We start from the raw sequence: 18,962 nt of genomic DNA, 5'->3' as shown, positions 1-18,962 counted from the left end.
AGGTCCTGACTACACAGGAGGAGGAGACAATACATAGCACAGTGTAATGTACAGCGCCATCTAGAGGTCCTGACTACACAGGAGGAGGAGACAATACATAGCACAGTGTAATGTACAGCGCCATCTAGAGGTCCTGACTACACAGGAGGAGGAGACACAATACATAGCACAGTGTAATGTACAGCGCCATCTAGAGGTCCTGACTACACAGGAGGAGACACAATACATAGCACAGTGTAATGTACAGCGCCATCTAGAGGTCCTGACTACACAGGAGACACAATACATAGCACAGTGTAATGTACAGCGCCATCTAGAGGTCCTGACTACACAGGAGGAGACACAATACATAGCACAGTGTAATGTACAGCGCCATCTAGAGGTCCTGACTACAGGAGGAGGAGACACAATACATAGCACAGTGTAATGTACAGCGCCATCTAGAGGTCCTGACTACACAGGAGGAGACAATACATAGCACAGTGTAATGTACAGCGCCATCTAGAGGTCCTGACTACAGGAGGAGGAGACACAATACATAGCACAGTGTAATGTACAGCGCCATCTAGAGGTCCTGACTACACAGGAGGAGACACAATACATAGCACAGTGTAATGTACAGCGCCATCTAGAGGTCCTGACTACACAGGGGGAGGAGACACAATACATAGCACAGTGTAATGTACAGCGCCATCTAGAGGTCCTGACTACACAGGGGGAGGAGACACAATACATAGCACAGTGTAATGTACAGCGCCATCTAGAGGTCCTGACTACACAGGGGGAGGAGACACAATACATAGCACAGTGTAATGTACAGCGCCATCTAGAGGTCCTGACTACACAGGAGGAGACACAATACATAGCACAGTGTAATGTACAGCGCCATCTAGAGGTCCTGACTACACAGGAGGAGACACAATACATAGCACAGTGTAATGTACAGCGCCATCTAGAGGTCCTGACTACACAGGAGGAGACACAATACATAGCACAGTGTAATGTACAGCGCCATCTAGAGGTCCTGACTACAGGAGGAGGAGACACAATACATAGCACAGTGTAATGTACAGCGCCATCTAGAGGTCCTGACTACAGGAGGAGACACAATACATAGCACAGTAATGTACAGCGCCATCTAGAGGTCCTGACTACACAGGAGGAGGAGACAATACATAGCACAGTGTAATGTACAGCGCCATCTAGAGGTCCTGACTACACAGGAGGAGGAGACACAATACATAGCACAGTGTAATGTACAGCGCCATCTAGAGGTCCTGACTACACAGGAGACACAATACATAGCACAGTGTAATGTACAGCGCCATCTAGAGGTCCTGACTACACAGGAGGAGGAGACACAATACATAGCACAGTGTAATGTACAGCGCCATCTAGAGGTCCTGACTACACAGGAGGAGACACAATACATAGCACAGTGTAATGTACAGCGCCATCTAGAGGTCCTGACTACAGGGGGAGGAGGAGACACAATACATAGCACAGTGTAATGTACAGCGCCATCTAGAGGTCCTGACTACAGGAGGAGGAGACACAATACATAGCACAGTGTAATGTACAGCGCCATCTAGAGGTCCTGACTACAGGAGGAGGAGACACAATACATAGCACAGTGTAATGTACAGCGCCATCTAGAGGTCCTGACTACACAGGAGGAGACACAAAACATAAGCACAGTGTAATGTACAGCGCCATCTAGAGGTCCTGACTACAGGGGGAGGAGGAGACACAATACATAGCACAGTGTAATGTACAGCGCCATCTAGAGGTCCTGACTACACAGGAGGAGGAGACACAATACATAGCACAGTGTAATGTACAGCGCCATCTAGAGGCCCTGACTACAGGAGGAGGAGACACAATACATAGCACAGTGTAATGTACAGCGCCATCTAGAGGTCCTGACTACACAGGAGGAGGAGACACAATACATAGCACAGTGTAATGTACAGCGCCATCTAGAGGTCCTGACTACACAGGAGGAGACACAATACATAGCACAGTGTAATGTACAGCGCCATCTAGAGGCCCTGACTACAGGAGGAGGAGACACAATACATAGCACAGTGTAATGTACAGCGCCATCTAGAGGTCCTGACTACACAGGGGGAGGAGACAATACATAGCACAGTGTAATGTACAGCGCCATCTAGAGGTCCTGACTACACAGGAGGAGGAGACACAATACATAGCACAGTGTAATGTACAGCGCCATCTAGAGGCCCTGACTACACAGGAGGAGACACAATACATAGCACAGTGTAATGTACAGCGCCATCTAGAGGTCCTGACTACAGGGGGAGGAGACACAATACATAGCACAGTGTAATGTACAGCGCCATCTAGAGGTCCTGACTACACAGGAGACACAATACATAGCACAGTGTAATGTACAGCGCCATCTAGAGGTCCTGACTACAGGAGGAGGAGACACAATACATAGCAGTGTAATGTACAGCGCCATCTAGAGGTCCTGACTACAGGAGGAGACACAATACATAGCACAGTGTAATGTACAGCGCCATCTAGAGGTCCTGACTACACAGGAGGAGACACAATACATAGCACAGTGTAATGTACAGCGCCATCTAGAGGTCCTGACTACACAGGAGGAGACACAATACATAGCACAGTGTAATGTACAGCGCCATCTAGAGGTCCTGACTACAGGAGGAGGAGACAATACATAGCACAGTGTAATGTACAGCGCCATCTAGAGGTCCTGACTACATAGGAGACAATACATAGCACAGTGTAATGTACAGCGCCATCTAGAGGTCCTGACTACACAGGAGGAGGAGACACAATACATAGCACAGTGTAATGTACAGCGCCATCTAGAGGTCCTGACTACAGGAGGAGGAGACAATACATAGCACAGTGTAATGTACAGCGCCATCTAGAGGTCCTGACTACACAGGAGGAGACACAATACATAGCACAGTGTAATGTACAGCGCCATCTAGAGGTCCTGACTACACAGGAGGAGACACAATACATAGCACAGTGTAATGTACAGCGCCATCTAGAGGTCCTGACTACAGGGGGAGGAGACACAATACATAGCACAGTGTAATGTACAGCGCCATCTAGAGGTCCTGACTACAGGAGGAGGAGACAATACATAGCACAGTGTAATGTACAGCGCCATCTAGAGGTCCTGACTACACAGGAGACACAATACATAGCACAGTGTAATGTACAGCGCCATCTAGAGGTCCTGACTACACAGGAGGAGGAGACACAATACATAGCACAGTGTAATGTACAGCGCCATCTAGAGGTCCTGACTACAGGGGGAGGGGACACAATACATAGCACAGTGTAATGTACAGCGCCATCTAGAGGTCCTGACTACAGGAGGAGGAGACAATACATAGCACAGTGTAATGTACAGCGCCATCTAGAGGTCCTGACTACACAGGAGGAGGAGACACAATACATAGCACAGTGTAATGTACAGCGCCATCTAGAGGTCCTGACTACACAGGAGGAGGAGACACAATACATAGCACAGTGTAATGTACAGCGCCATCTAGAGGTCCTGACTACAGGAGGAGACACAATACATAGCACAGTGTAATGTACAGCGCCATCTAGAGGTCCTGACTACAGGAGGAGACACAATACATAGCACAGTGTAATGTACAGCGCCATCTAGAGGTCCTGACTACACAGGAGGAGGAGACACAATACATAGCACAGTGTAATGTACAGCGCCATCTAGAGGTCCTGACTACACAGGGGGAGGAGACACAATACATAGCACAGTGTAATGTACAGCGCCATCTAGAGGTCCTGACTACAGGAGGAGGAGACACAATACATAGCACAGTGTAATGTACAGCGCCATCTAGAGGTCCTGACTACACAGGAGGAGACACAATACATAGCACAGTGTAATGTACAGCGCCATCTAGAGGTCCTGACTACACAGGAGGAGACACAATACATAGCACAGTGTAATGTACAGCGCCATCTAGAGGTCCTGACTACAGGAGGAGGAGACAATACATAGCACAGTGTAATGTACAGCGCCATCTAGAGGCCCTGACTACACAGGAGGAGGAGACACAATACATAGCACAGTGTAATGTACAGCGCCATCTAGAGGTCCTGACTACACAGGAGGAGACACAATACATAGCACAGTGTAATGTACAGCGCCATCTAGAGGCCCTGACTACACAGGAGACACAATACATAGCACAGTGTAATGTACAGCGCCATCTAGAGGTCCTGACTACACAGGAGGAGACACAATACATAGCACAGTGTAATGTACAGCGCCATCTAGAGGTCCTGACTACACAGGAGGAGACACAATACATAGCACAGTGTAATGTACAGCGCCATCTAGAGGTCCTGACTACACAGGGGGAGGAGACACAATACATAGCACAGTGTAATGTACAGCGCCATCTAGAGGTCCTGACTACAGGAGGAGGAGACACAATACATAGCACAGTGTAATGTACAGCGCCATCTAGAGGTCCTGACTACACAGGAGGAGACAATACATAGCACAGTGTAATGTACAGCGCCATCTAGAGGTCCTGACTACAGGAGGAGGAGACACAATACATAGCACAGTGTAATGTACAGCGCCATCTAGAGGTCCTGACTACACAGGAGGAGGAGACACAATACATAGCACAGTGTAATGTACAGCGCCATCTAGAGGTCCTGACTACAGGAGGAGGAGACAATACATAGCACAGTGTAATGTACAGCGCCATCTAGAGGTCCTGACTACACAGGGGGAGGAGACACAATACATAGCACAGTGTAATGTACAGCGCCATCTAGAGGTCCTGACTACAGGAGGAGGAGACACAATACATAGCACAGTGTAATGTACAGCGCCATCTAGAGGTCCTGACTACACAGGAGGAGACACAATACATAGCACAGTGTAATGTACAGCGCCATCTAGAGGTCCTGACTACACAGGGGGAGGAGACACAATACATAGCACAGTGTAATGTACAGCGCCATCTAGAGGTCCTGACTACACAGGGGGAGGAGACAATACATAGCACAGTGTAATGTACAGCGCCATCTAGAGGTCCTGACTACAGGAGGAGACACAATACATAGCACAGTGTAATGTACAGCGCCATCTAGAGGTCCTGACTACACAGGGGGAGGAGACAATACATAGCACAGTGTAATGTACAGCGCCATCTAGAGGTCCTGACTACAGGAGGAGACACAATACATAGCACAGTGTAATGTACAGCGCCATCTAGAGGTCCTGACTACACAGGGGGAGGAGACACAATACATAGCACAGTGTAATGTACAGCGCCATCTAGAGGTCCTGACTACACAGGGGGAGGAGACAATACATAGCACAGTGTAATGTACAGCGCCATCTAGAGGTCCTGACTACACAGGAGACAATACATAGCACAGTGTAATGTACAGCGCCATCTAGAGGTCCTGACTACACAGGAGGAGGAGACACAATACATAGCACAGTGTAATGTACAGCGCCATCTAGAGGTCCTGACTACACAGGAGGAGACACAATACATAGCACAGTGTAATGTACAGCGCCATCTAGAGGTCCTGACTACACAGGAGGAGGAGACACAATACATAGCACAGTGTAATGTACAGCGCCATCTAGAGGTCCTGACTACACAGGAGGAGGAGACACAATACATAGCACAGTGTAATGTACAGCGCCATCTAGAGGTCCTGACTACACAGGAGGAGGAGACAATACATAGCAGTGTAATGTACAGCGCCATCTAGAGGCCCTGACTACACAGGAGACACAATACATAGCACAGTGTAATGTACAGCGCCATCTAGAGGTCCTGACTACAGGGGGAGGAGACACAATACATAGCACAGTGTAATGTACAGCGCCATCTAGAGGTCCTGACTACACAGGAGGAGGAGACACAATACATAGCACAGTGTAATGTACAGCGCCATCTAGAGGTCCTGACTACAGGAGGAGGAGACACAATACATAGCACAGTGTAATGTACAGCGCCATCTAGAGGTCCTGACTACACAGGAGGAGACACAATACATAGCACAGTGTAATGTACAGCGCCATCTAGAGATCCTGACTACACAGGAGGAGGAGACACAATACATAGCACAGTGTAATGTACAGCGCCATCTAGAGGTCCTGACTACACAGGAGACAATACATAGCACAGTGTAATGTACAGCGCCATCTAGAGGTCCTGACTACACAGGAGGAGGAGACAATACATAGCACAGTGTAATGTACAGCGCCATCTAGAGGTCCTGACTACACAGGAGACCCAATACATAGCACAGTGTAATGTACAGCGCCATCTAGAGGTCCTGACTACACAGGAGACACAATACATAGCACAGTGTAATGTACAGCGCCATCTAGAGGTCCTGACCACAGGAGGAGGAGACACAATACATAGCACAGTGTAATGTACAGCGCCATCTAGAGGTCCTGACTACAGGGGGAGGAGACACAATACATAGCACAGTGTAATGTACAGCGCCATCTAGAGGTCCTGACTACACAGGAGACAATACATAGCACAGTGTAATGTACAGCGCCATCTAGAGGTCCTGACTACAGGGGGAGGAGACACAATACATAGCACAGTGTAATGTACAGCGCCATCTAGAGGTCCTGACTACACAGGAGACAATACATAGCACAGTGTAATGTACAGCGCCATCTAGAGGTCCTGACTACACAGGGGGAGACACAATACATAGCACAGTGTAATGTACAGCGCCATCTAGAGGTCCTGACTACAGGAGGAGACAATACATAGCACAGTGTAATGTACAGCGCCATCTAGAGGTCCTGACTACACAGGAGGAGACACAATACATAGCACAGTGTAATGTACAGCGCCATCTAGAGGTCCTGACTACAGGAGGAGGAGACACAATACATAGCACAGTGTAATGTACAGCGCCATCTAGAGGTCCTGACTACACAGGAGGAGGAGACACAATACATAGCACAGTGTAATGTACAGCGCCATCTAGAGGTCCTGACTACAGGAGGAGGAGACACAATACATAGCACAGTGTAATGTACAGCGCCATCTAGAGGTCCTGACTACACAGGAGGAGACACAATACATAGCACAGTGTAATGTACAGCGCCATCTAGAGGTCCTGACTACACAGGAGGAGACACAATACATAGCACAGTGTAATGTACAGCGCCATCTAGAGGTCCTGACTACAGGGGGAGGAGACACAATACATAGCACAGTGTAATGTACAGCGCCATCTAGAGGTCCTGACTACAGGAGGAGGAGACACAATACATAGCACAGTGTAATGTACAGCGCCATCTAGAGGTCCTGACTACACAGGAGGAGACACAATACATAGCACAGTGTAATGTACAGCGCCATCTAGAGGTCCTGACTACAGGGGGAGGAGACACAATACATAGCACAGTGTAATGTACAGCGCCATCTAGAGGTCCTGACTACAGGAGGAGGAGACACAATACATAGCACAGTGTAATGTACAGCGCCATCTAGAGGTCCTGACTACACAGGGGGAGACACAATACATAGCACAGTGTAATGTACAGCGCCATCTAGAGGTCCTGACTACACAGGAGGAGGAGACACAATACATAGCACAGTGTAATGTACAGCGCCATCTAGAGGTCCTGACTACAGGGGGAGGAGACACAATACATAGCACAGTGTAATGTACAGCGCCATCTAGAGGTCCTGACTACAGGGGGAGGAGACACAATACATAGCACAGTGTAATGTACAGCGCCATCTAGAGGTCCTGACTACAGGGGGAGGAGACACAATACATAGCACAGTGTAATGTACAGCGCCATCTAGAGGTCCTGACTACAGGAGGAGGAGACACAATACATAGCACAGTGTAATGTACAGCGCCATCTAGAGGTCCTGACTACAGGGGGAGGAGACACAATACATAGCACAGTGTAATGTACAGCGCCATCTAGAGGTCCTGACTACACAGGAGACAATACATAGCACAGTGTAATGTACAGCGCCATCTAGAGGTCCTGACTACACAGGATGAGGAGACACAATACATAGCACAGTGTAATGTACAGCGCCATCTAGAGGTCCTGACTACACAGGATGAGGAGACACAATACATAGCACAGTGTAATGTACAGCGCCATCTAGAGGTCCTGACTACACAGGGGGAGACACAATACATAGCACAGTGTAATGTACAGCGCCATCTAGAGGTCCTGACTACAGGAGGAGGAGACACAATACATAGCACAGTGTAATGTACAGCGCCATCTAGAGGTCCTGACTACACAGGAGGAGGAGACACAATACATAGCACAGTGTAATGTACAGCGCCATCTAGAGGTCCTGACTACACAGGAGGAGACACAATACATAGCACAGTGTAATGTACAGCGCCATCTAGAGGTCCTGACTACACAGGAGACAATACATAGCACAGTGTAATGTACAGCGCCATCTAGAGGTCCTGACTACAGGAGGAGACAATACATAGCACAGTGTAATGTACAGCGCCATCTAGAGGTCCTGACTACACAGGAGGAGGAGACAATACATAGCACAGTGTAATGTACAGCGCCATCTAGAGGTCCTGACTACAGGAGGAGGAGACACAATACATAGCACAGTGTAATGTACAGCGCCATCTAGAGGTCCTGACTACACAGGAGGAGACACAATACATAGCACAGTGTAATGTACAGCGCCATCTAGAGGTCCTGACTACACAGGAGGAGACACAATACATAGCACAGTGTAATGTACAGCGCCATCTAGAGGTCCTGACTACAGGAGGAGGAGACACAATACATAGCACAGTGTAATGTACAGCGCCATCTAGAGGTCCTGACTACACAGGGGGAGACACAATACATAGCACAGTGTAATGTACAGCGCCATCTAGAGGTCCTGACTACACAGGAGGAGACAATACATAGCACAGTGTAATGTACAGCGCCATCTAGAGGTCCTGACTACACAGGAGGAGGAGACACAATACATAGCACAGTGTAATGTACAGCGCCATCTAGAGGTCCTGACTACACAGGAGGAGGAGACAATACATAGCACAGTGTAATGTACAGCGCCATCTAGAGGTCCTGACTACAGGAGGAGGAGACACAATACATAGCACAGTGTAATGTACAGCGCCATCTAGAGGTCCTGACTACACAGGAGGAGACACAATACATAGCACAGTGTAATGTACAGCGCCATCTAGAGGTCCTGACTACACAGGAGGAGACACAATACATAGCACAGTGTAATGTACAGCGCCATCTAGAGGTCCTGACTACACAGGAGGAGGAGACAATACATAGCACAGTGTAATGTACAGCGCCATCTAGAGGTCCTGACTACAGGAGGAGGAGACACAATACATAGCACAGTGTAATGTACAGCGCCATCTAGAGGTCCTGACTACAGGAGGAGGAGACACAATACATAGCACAGTGTAATGTACAGCGCCATCTAGAGGTCCTGACTACACAGGAGGAGACACAATACATAGCACAGTGTAATGTACAGCGCCATCTAGAGGTCCTGACTACACAGGAGGAGACACAATACATAGCACAGTGTAATGTACAGCGCCATCTAGAGGTCCTGACTACAGGAGGAGGAGACACAATACATAGCACAGTGTAATGTACAGCGCCATCTAGAGGTCCTGACTACACAGGGGGAGGAGACACAATACATAGCACAGTGTAATGTACAGCGCCATCTAGAGGTCCTGACTACACAGGAGACACAATACATAGCACAGTGTAATGTACAGCGCCATCTAGAGGCCCTGACTACAGGAGGAGGAGACAATACATAGCACAGTGTAATGTACAGCGCCATCTAGAGGTCCTGACTACACAGGAGGAGACACAATACATAGCACAGTGTAATGTACAGCGCCATCTAGAGGTCCTGACTACACAGGAGGAGACACAATACATAGCACAGTGTAATGTACAGCGCCATCTAGAGGTCCTGACTACACAGGGAGAGGAGACAATACATAGCACAGTGTAATGTACAGCGCCATCTAGAGGTCCTGACTACATAGGGGGAGGAGACAATACATAGCACAGTGTAATGTACAGCGCCATCTAGAGGTCCTGACTACACAGGGGGAGGAGACACAATACATAGCACAGTGTAATGTACAGCGCCATCTAGAGGTCCTGACTACACAGGAGACACAATACATAGCACAGTGTAATGTACAGCGCCATCTAGAGGTCCTGACTACACAGGAGGAGGAGACACAATACATAGCACAGTGTAATGTACAGCGCCATCTAGAGGTCCTGACTACAGGAGGAGGAGACACAATACATAGCACAGTGTAATGTACAGCGCCATCTAGAGGTCCTGACTACAGGAGGAGGAGACACAATACATAGCACAGTGTAATGTACAGCGCCATCTAGAGGTCCTGACTACACAGGAGGAGACACAATACATAGCACAGTGTAATGTACAGCGCCATCTAGAGGTCCTGACTACACAGGAGACACAATACATAGCACAGTGTAATGTACAGCGCCATCTAGAGGTCCTGACTACAGGGGGAGGAGACACAATACATAGCACAGTGTAATGTACAGCGCCATCTAGAGGTCCTGACTACACAGGAGGAGACACAATACATAGCACAGTGTAATGTACAGCGCCATCTAGAGGTCCTGACTACACAGGAGACACAATACATAGCACAGTGTAATGTACAGCGCCATCTAGAGGTCCTGACTACAGGAGGAGGAGACAATACATAGCACAGTGTAATGTACAGCGCCATCTAGAGGCCCTGACTACACAGGAGGAGGAGACACAATACATAGCACAGTGTAATGTACAGCGCCATCTAGAGGCCCTGACTACACAGGAGGAGGAGACACAATACATAGCACAGTGTAATGTACAGCGCCATCTAGAGGTCCTGACTACACAGGAGGAGACACAATACATAGCACAGTGTAATGTACAGCGCCATCTAGAGGTCCTGACTACAGGAGGAGGAGACACAATTCATAGCACAGTGTAATGTACAGCGCCATCTAGAGGTCCTGACTACACAGGAGACACAATACATAGCACAGTGTAATGTACAGCGCCATCTAGAGGTCCTGACTACACAGGAGACAATACATAGCACAGTGTAATGTACAGCGCCATCTAGAGGTCCTGACTACAGGAGGAGACACAATACATAGCACAGTGTAATGTACAGCGCCATCTAGAGGTCCTGACTACAGGGGGAGGAGACACAATACATAGCACAGTGTAATGTACAGCGCCATCTAGAGGTCCTGACTACACAGGGGGAGACACAATACATAGCACAGTGTAATGTACAGCGCCATCTAGAGGTCCTGACTACAGGAGGAGGAGACACAATACATAGCACAGTGTAATGTACAGCGCCATCTAGAGGTCCTGACTACACAGGGGGAGACACAATACATAGCACAGTGTAATGTACAGCGCCATCTAGAGGTCCTGACTACAGGAGGAGGAGACAATACATAGCACAGTGTAATGTACAGCGCCATCTAGAGGTCCTGACTACACAGGGGGAGGAGACACAATACATAGCACAGTGTAATGTACAGCGCCATCTAGAGGTCCTGACTACACAGGAGGAGACACAATACATAGCACAGTGTAATGTACAGCGCCATCTAGAGGTCCTGACTACACAGGAGACACAATACATAGCACAGTGTAATGTACAGCGCCATCTAGAGGTCCTGACTACACAGGAGGAGGAGACACAATACATAGCACAGTGGTAATGTACAGCGCCATCTAGAGGTCCTGACTACCAGGAGGAGGAGACACAATACATAGCACAGTGTAATGTACAGCGCCATCTAGAGGTCCTGACTACACAGGAGGAGACACAATACATAGCACAGTGTAATGTACAGCGCCATCTAGAGGTCCTGACTACACAGGAGGAGACAATACATAGCACAGTGTAATGTACAGCGCCATCTAGAGGTCCTGACTACACAGGAGACACAATACATAGCACAGTGTAATGTACAGCGCCATCTAGAGGTCCTGACTACACAGGAGGAGGAGACACAATACATAGCACAGTGTAATGTACAGCGCCATCTAGAGGCCCTGACTACAGGAGGAGGAGACACAATACATAGCACAGTGTAATGTACAGCGCCATCTAGAGGTCCTGACTACACAGGAGGAGGAGACAATACATAGCACAGTGTAATGTACAGCGCCATCTAGAGGTCCTGACTACACAGGAGGAGGAGACACAATACATAGCACAGTGTAATGTACAGCGCCATCTAGAGGTCCTGACTACACAGAGACACAATTATAGCACAGTGTAATGTACAGCGCCATCTAGAGGTCCTGACTACAGGAGGAGGAGGACACAATACATAGCACAGTGTAATGTACAGCGCCATCTAGAGGTCCTGACTACACAGGAGGAGACACAATACATAGCACAGTGTAATGTACAGCGCCATCTAGAGGTCCTGACTACACAGGAGACACAATACATAGCACAGTGTAATGTACAGCGCCATCTAGAGGTCCTGACTACACAGGAGGAGGAGACACAATACATAGCACAGTGTAATGTACAGCGCCATCTAGAGGTCCTGACTACAGGAGGAGGAGACAATACATAGCACAGTGTAATGTACAGCGCCATCTAGAGGTCCTGACTACACAGGAGGAGGAGACAATACATAGCACAGTGTAATGTACAGCGCCATCTAGAGGTCCTGACTACACAGGAGGAGACACAATACATAGCACAGTGTAATGTACAGCGCCATCTAGAGGTCCTGACCACAGGAGGAGGAGACACAATACATAGCACAGTGTAATGTACAGCGCCATCTAGAGGCCCTGACTACAGGAGGAGGAGACACAATACATAGCACAGTGTAATGTACAGCGCCATCTAGAGGTCCTGACTACACAGGAGGAGGAGACACAATACATAGCACAGTGTAATGTACAGCGCCATCTAGAGGTCCTGACTACACAGGAGGAGACAATACATAGCACAGTAATGTACAGCGCCATCTAGAGGTCCTGACTACACAGGAGACACAATACATAGCACAGTGTAATGTACAGCGCCATCTAGAGGTCCTGACTACAGGGGGAGGAGACACAATACATAGCAACAGTGTATGTACAAGCGCCATCTAGAGGTCCTGACTACACAGGAGACACAATACATAGCACAGTGTAATGTACAGCGCCATCTAGAGGTCCTGACTACACAGGGAGAGGAGACAATACATAGCACAGTGTAATGTACAGCGCCATCTAGAGGTCCTGACTACAGGAGGAGGAGACACAATACATAGCACAGTGTAATGTACAGCGCCATCTAGAGGTCCTGACTACAGGAGGAGGAGACACAATACATAGCAGTGTAATGTACAGCGCCATCTAGAGGTCCTGACTACACAGGAGACACAATACATAGCACAGTGTAATGTACAGCGCCATCTAGAGGTCCTGACTACACAGGAGGAGACACAATACATAGCACAGTGTAATGTACAGCGCCATCTAGAGGTCCTGACCACAGGAGGAGGAGACACAATACATAGCACAGTGTAATGTACAGCGCCATCTAGAGGTCCTGACCACAGGAGGAGGAGACACAATACATAGCACAGTGTAATGTACAGCGCCATCTAGAGGTCCTGACTACACAGGGGGAGGAGACACAATACATAGCACAGTGTAATGTACAGCGCCATTTAGAGTAACAAAACGTATCTCACCTCGAATCTGGAAAGATACATCTCCCCCCAGATAGCCTGCGGCCACGCGGAGCTGCACCCCTTCCTCCCCGCACCTATAATACAGCCCTGTGGAATTACTACACCAGCCCAGCAGGGGCCACAGAGACAGGAGGAGCAGCCAGACGGCAGCCATTGTGGGGGCCACACAGGCCTCAGAGTGTGGGGCCCAGACCCCTGAAGATCACTGGAGTATAGAAGCAGAGCTCTTCCTCTGGGGGTCCTAAATATAGAGTGAGGGGTGACAGGGCGGCACTCTGCTTTATCAATCAGCCTCAGCACCTGCCCCCATCTCTACCCCACCTGTGGCTGATCAACTGGAGAGCAGGCTGCCCCTTGTGGCCACCCTGGGGTACTGCAGGCAGACTGCGCACCAGAGGGGGGGGGGGACACCTGGCAGAGTAAGGCCTTATTCACACCTTCAGTACAGCTGTCCATAGTTGTGGATACATAATCACGGTTCAGTTTAGAGCCCTAGTGCGCTATTCTCACAGTCTGTTTTAATTTTTGTCTGTAATCCGCTCGGTAAAAAAAGGACGTGTCCTAGTGCGGACTGGGATTGCGGTACGGATTACCAATAGAAGTCTATGGGACCCATATTTTTTACGGAGGTCACGGATGTCACATGGTCCACAAAAAACACGGATCAAATCTATCCAAACTGATAACCCTCTGTGCAGATAACGCTCTGTGCCGATAACCCTCTGTGCAGATAACGCTCCGTGCTGATAACCGTCTGTGCAGATAACGCTCCGTGCTGATAACCTTCTGTGCAGATAACGCTCCGTGCTGATAACCCTCTGTGCAGATAACGCTCCGTGCTGATAACCCTCTGTGCAGATAACGCTCCGTGCTGATAACCGTCTGTGCAGATAACGCTCCGTGCTGATAACCTTCTGTGCAGATAACGCTCCGTGCTGATAACCCTCTGTGCAGATAACGCTCCGTGCTGATAACCGTCTGTGCAGATAACGCTCCGTGCTGATAACCTTCTGTGCAGATAACCCTCTGTGCAGATAACCCTATAGCACTATTTACGTCTTACGGAAATGGATATGGAAGCGAAAACGGATGAATCTATACGGACCGCCAAGGAAAAATAGCGGGAGGCTTTGCGGTTCAGAAAAATTACTGAACATGTGAATGAGTCCTAGGTAACGTCCAAACGACGGATCGGTTAGGAATTTCAGGAGGGATCTGTGCAGATAATGCTCCGTGCAGATAACGCTCCGTGCCAATATGGCTCTGTGCAGATAACCCTCTGTGCAGATAACGCTCAGTGCAGATAGCGCCTTGTGCAGATAACGCTTCGTGCAGATAACGCTCCATGCAGATAACGCTCCGTGCCGATAACACTCTGTGCAGATAACGCTCCGTGCAGAAAACGCTCTGTGCTGATAACCCTCTGTGCTGATAATACTCCGTGCCGATAATGCTCCGTGGCAATAACGCTCTGTGTACATAACCCTCCATGCCGATAACCCTCTGTGCTGATAACGCTCCGTGCAGAAAACGCTCCGTGCTAATAGCGCTCCGTGCTGATAACCCTCCGTGCTGATAACCCTCTGTGCAGATAACCCTCCATGCAGATAACGCTCCGAGCTGATAACGCTCCGTGCCGATACTGCTCCGTGCACATAACCCTCCGTGCCAGTAACCCCCAGTGCTGATAACCCTCCATGCAGATAACCCTCCGTGTAGATAGCGCTCCGTGGTCGTAACCCTCCGTGGCAATAACCCTCTGTGCCGATAACCCTCCGTGCAGATAACACTCTGTGTAGATAATGCTCTGTGCCGATAACGCTCTGTGTAGATAATGCTCTGTGCTGATAACGTTCTGTGCCGATAACGCTCTGTGTAGATAATGCTCTGTGCTGATAACGCTCTGTGCCGATAACGCTCTGTGTAGATAATGCTCTGTGCTGATAACGCTCTGTGCCGATAACGCTCTGTGTAGATAATGCTCTGTGCTGATAACGCTCTGTGCCGATAACGCTCTGTGTAGATAATGCTACATGTTGATAACACTCCGTGCCGATAACCCTCTGTATACATAAATATTTGTGCCGATAACGCTCCGCGCTGATATTGCTGCGTGCCGATAACGCTCCATGCAGATAACGCTTGTGCTGGTAACGCTTCATGCTGGTAATGCTCCATGCCAATAGCGCTTCATGCTGATAACCCTCTGCCGATAACACTCTGTGCCCATAACCCTCCTGGCTGGTAACGCTCCATGCTGGTAATGCTCCATGCTGGTAATGCTCTATGCTGATAACACTCTGTGCCCATAACGCTCCATGCTGATAACACTCTGTGCCCATAACGCTCCATGCTGATAACGCTCCATGCAGATAACGCTCCATGCTGATAACGCTCCATGCAGATAACGCTCCATGCCGGTAACGCTCCATGCTGATAACACTCTGTGCCCATAACGCTCCATGCTGATAACGCTCCATGCAGATAACGCTCCATGCCGGTAACGCTCCATGCTGATAACACTCTGTGCCCATAACGCTCCATGCTGATAACACTCTGTGCCCATAACGCTCCATGCTGATAACGCTCCATGCTGATAACACTCTGTGCCCATAACGCTCCATGCCCATAATGCTCCATGCTGATAACACTCTGTGCCCATAATGCTCCATGCTGATAACACTCTGTGTCCATAACGCTCCATGCTGATAACACTCTGTGCCCATAATGCTCCATGCTGATAACGCTCCATGCTGATAACACTCTGTGCCCATAATGCTCCATGCTGATAACGCTCCATGCTGATAACGCTCCATGCTGATAACACTCTGTGCCCATAACGCTCCATGCTGATAACGCTCCATGCTGATAACACTCTGTGCCCATAACGCTCCATGCTGATAACGCTCCATGCTGATAACACTCTGTGCCCATAACGCTCCATGCCCATAATGCTCCATGCTGATAACACTCTGTGCCCATAATGCTCCATGCTGATAACACTCTGTGCCCATAATGCTCCATGCTGATAACGCTCCATGCTGATAACACTCTGTGCCCATAATGCTCCATGCTGATAACGCTCCATGCTGATAACGCTCCATGCTGATAACACTCTGTGCCCATAACGCTCCATGCTGATAACACTCTGTGCCCATAACGCTCCATGCCCATAATGCTCCATGCTGATAACACTCTGTGCCCATAACGCTCCATGCTGATAACCCTTTGTGCAGATAACACTCTGTGCCCGTATTGCTCTGTGCTGGTTACGCTTCATGCTCCGTGCTGATAACCCTCACTGCATATGACGTTCCGTGCCGATAAAGCTCTGTGCTCATGATGCATGCTTGAGGAAGGCTACTGTGTATAGCCGAAACGTCGCAACATTGAGATGTGAATAAAGGACACCGTTTTTTCACCTTACAAAGTACTGTCTCTTTTGAACTCATTGGATTATTCCGGACATTGAGCCCAGTCTGGTGAGGCGTGCACTAATCCAATTTTTCTATTTTTTGCCTGTGCTGCTATACCACATCTAGTCACAGTATATGGCGGCATCCAGTACGGCGATGTTCACACACAGTATATAGCGGCATCTTGTACGGCGATGTTCACACACAGTATATGGCGGCATCCTATACGGCGATGTTCACACACAGTACATGGTGGCATCCTGTACGGCGATGTTCACACACAGTATATGGCGGCATCCTATACGGCGATGTTCACACACAGTACATGGTGGCATCCTATACGGCGATGTTCACACACAGTATATGGCGGCATCCTATACGGCGATGTTCAGACAGTACATAGTGGCATCCTGTACTGCGATGTTCACAAACAGTATATAGCGGCATCTTGTACGGCGATGTTCACACACAGTATATGGCGGCATCCAGTACGGCGATGTTCACACACAGTATATAGCGGCATCTTGTACGGCGATGTTCACACACAGTATATGGCGGCATCCTATACGGCGATGTTCACACACAGTACATGGTGGCATCCTGTACGGCGATGTTCACACACAGTATATGGCGGCATCCTATACGGCGATGTTCACACACAGTATATGGCGGCATCCTATACGGCGATGTTCACACACAGTATATGGCGGCATCCTGTACGACGATGTTCACAAACAGTATATAGCGGCATCCTGTACGACAATGTTCACACACAGTATATGGCGGCATCCTGTACGGCGATGTTCACACACAGTATATGGCGGCATACTGTTTGGCGATGTTCACACACAGTATATGGCGGCACCTGTACAGCGATGTTCACACACAGTATATAGCGGCATCTTGTACGGCGATGTTCACACACAGTACATGGTGGCATCCTGTACGGCGATGTTCACACACAGTATATGGCGGCATCCTGTACAGCGATGTTCACACACAGTATATGGCGGCATCCTGTACAGCGATGTTCACACAGTATATGGCGGCATCCTGTACGACGATGTTGACACACAGTATATGGCGGCATCCTATACGGTGATGTTCACACACAGTATATGGCGGCATCCTATACGGCGATGTTCACGCACAGTACATGGTGGCATCCTGTACGGCGATGTTCACACACAGTATATGGCGGCATCCTGTACAGCGATGTTCACACACAGTATATGGCGGCATCCTGTACAGCGATGTTCACACACAGTATATGGCGGCATCCTGTACAGCGATGTTCACACACAGTATATGGCGGCATCCTGTACGGCGATGTTCACAAACAGTATATGGCGGCATCCTGTACGGCGATGTTCACACACAGTACATGGCGGCATCCTATACGGCGATGTTCACACACAGTATATGGTGGCATCCTATACGGTGATGTTCACACACACTATATGGCGGCATCCTATACGGTGATGTTCACACACAGTATATGGCGGCATCCTATACGGTGATGTTCACACACAGTATATGGTGGCATCCTATACGGTGATGTTCACACACACTATATGGCGGCATCCTATACGGTGATGTTCACACACAGTATATGGCGGCATCCTATACGGTGATGTTCACACACAGTATATGGCGGCATCCTGTACGGCGATGTTCACACACAGTATATGGCGGCATCCTATACGGTGATGTTCACACACAGTACATGG

The sequence above is a fragment of the Dendropsophus ebraccatus genome, chromosome 8 (genome assembly GCF_027789765.1).
Source record: "Dendropsophus ebraccatus isolate aDenEbr1 chromosome 8, aDenEbr1.pat, whole genome shotgun sequence".
Taxonomy (NCBI): Eukaryota; Metazoa; Chordata; class Amphibia; order Anura; family Hylidae; genus Dendropsophus; species Dendropsophus ebraccatus.
The sequence above is the reverse complement of the archived record's forward strand: the minus strand, read 5'-3'. Positions refer to the sequence as shown.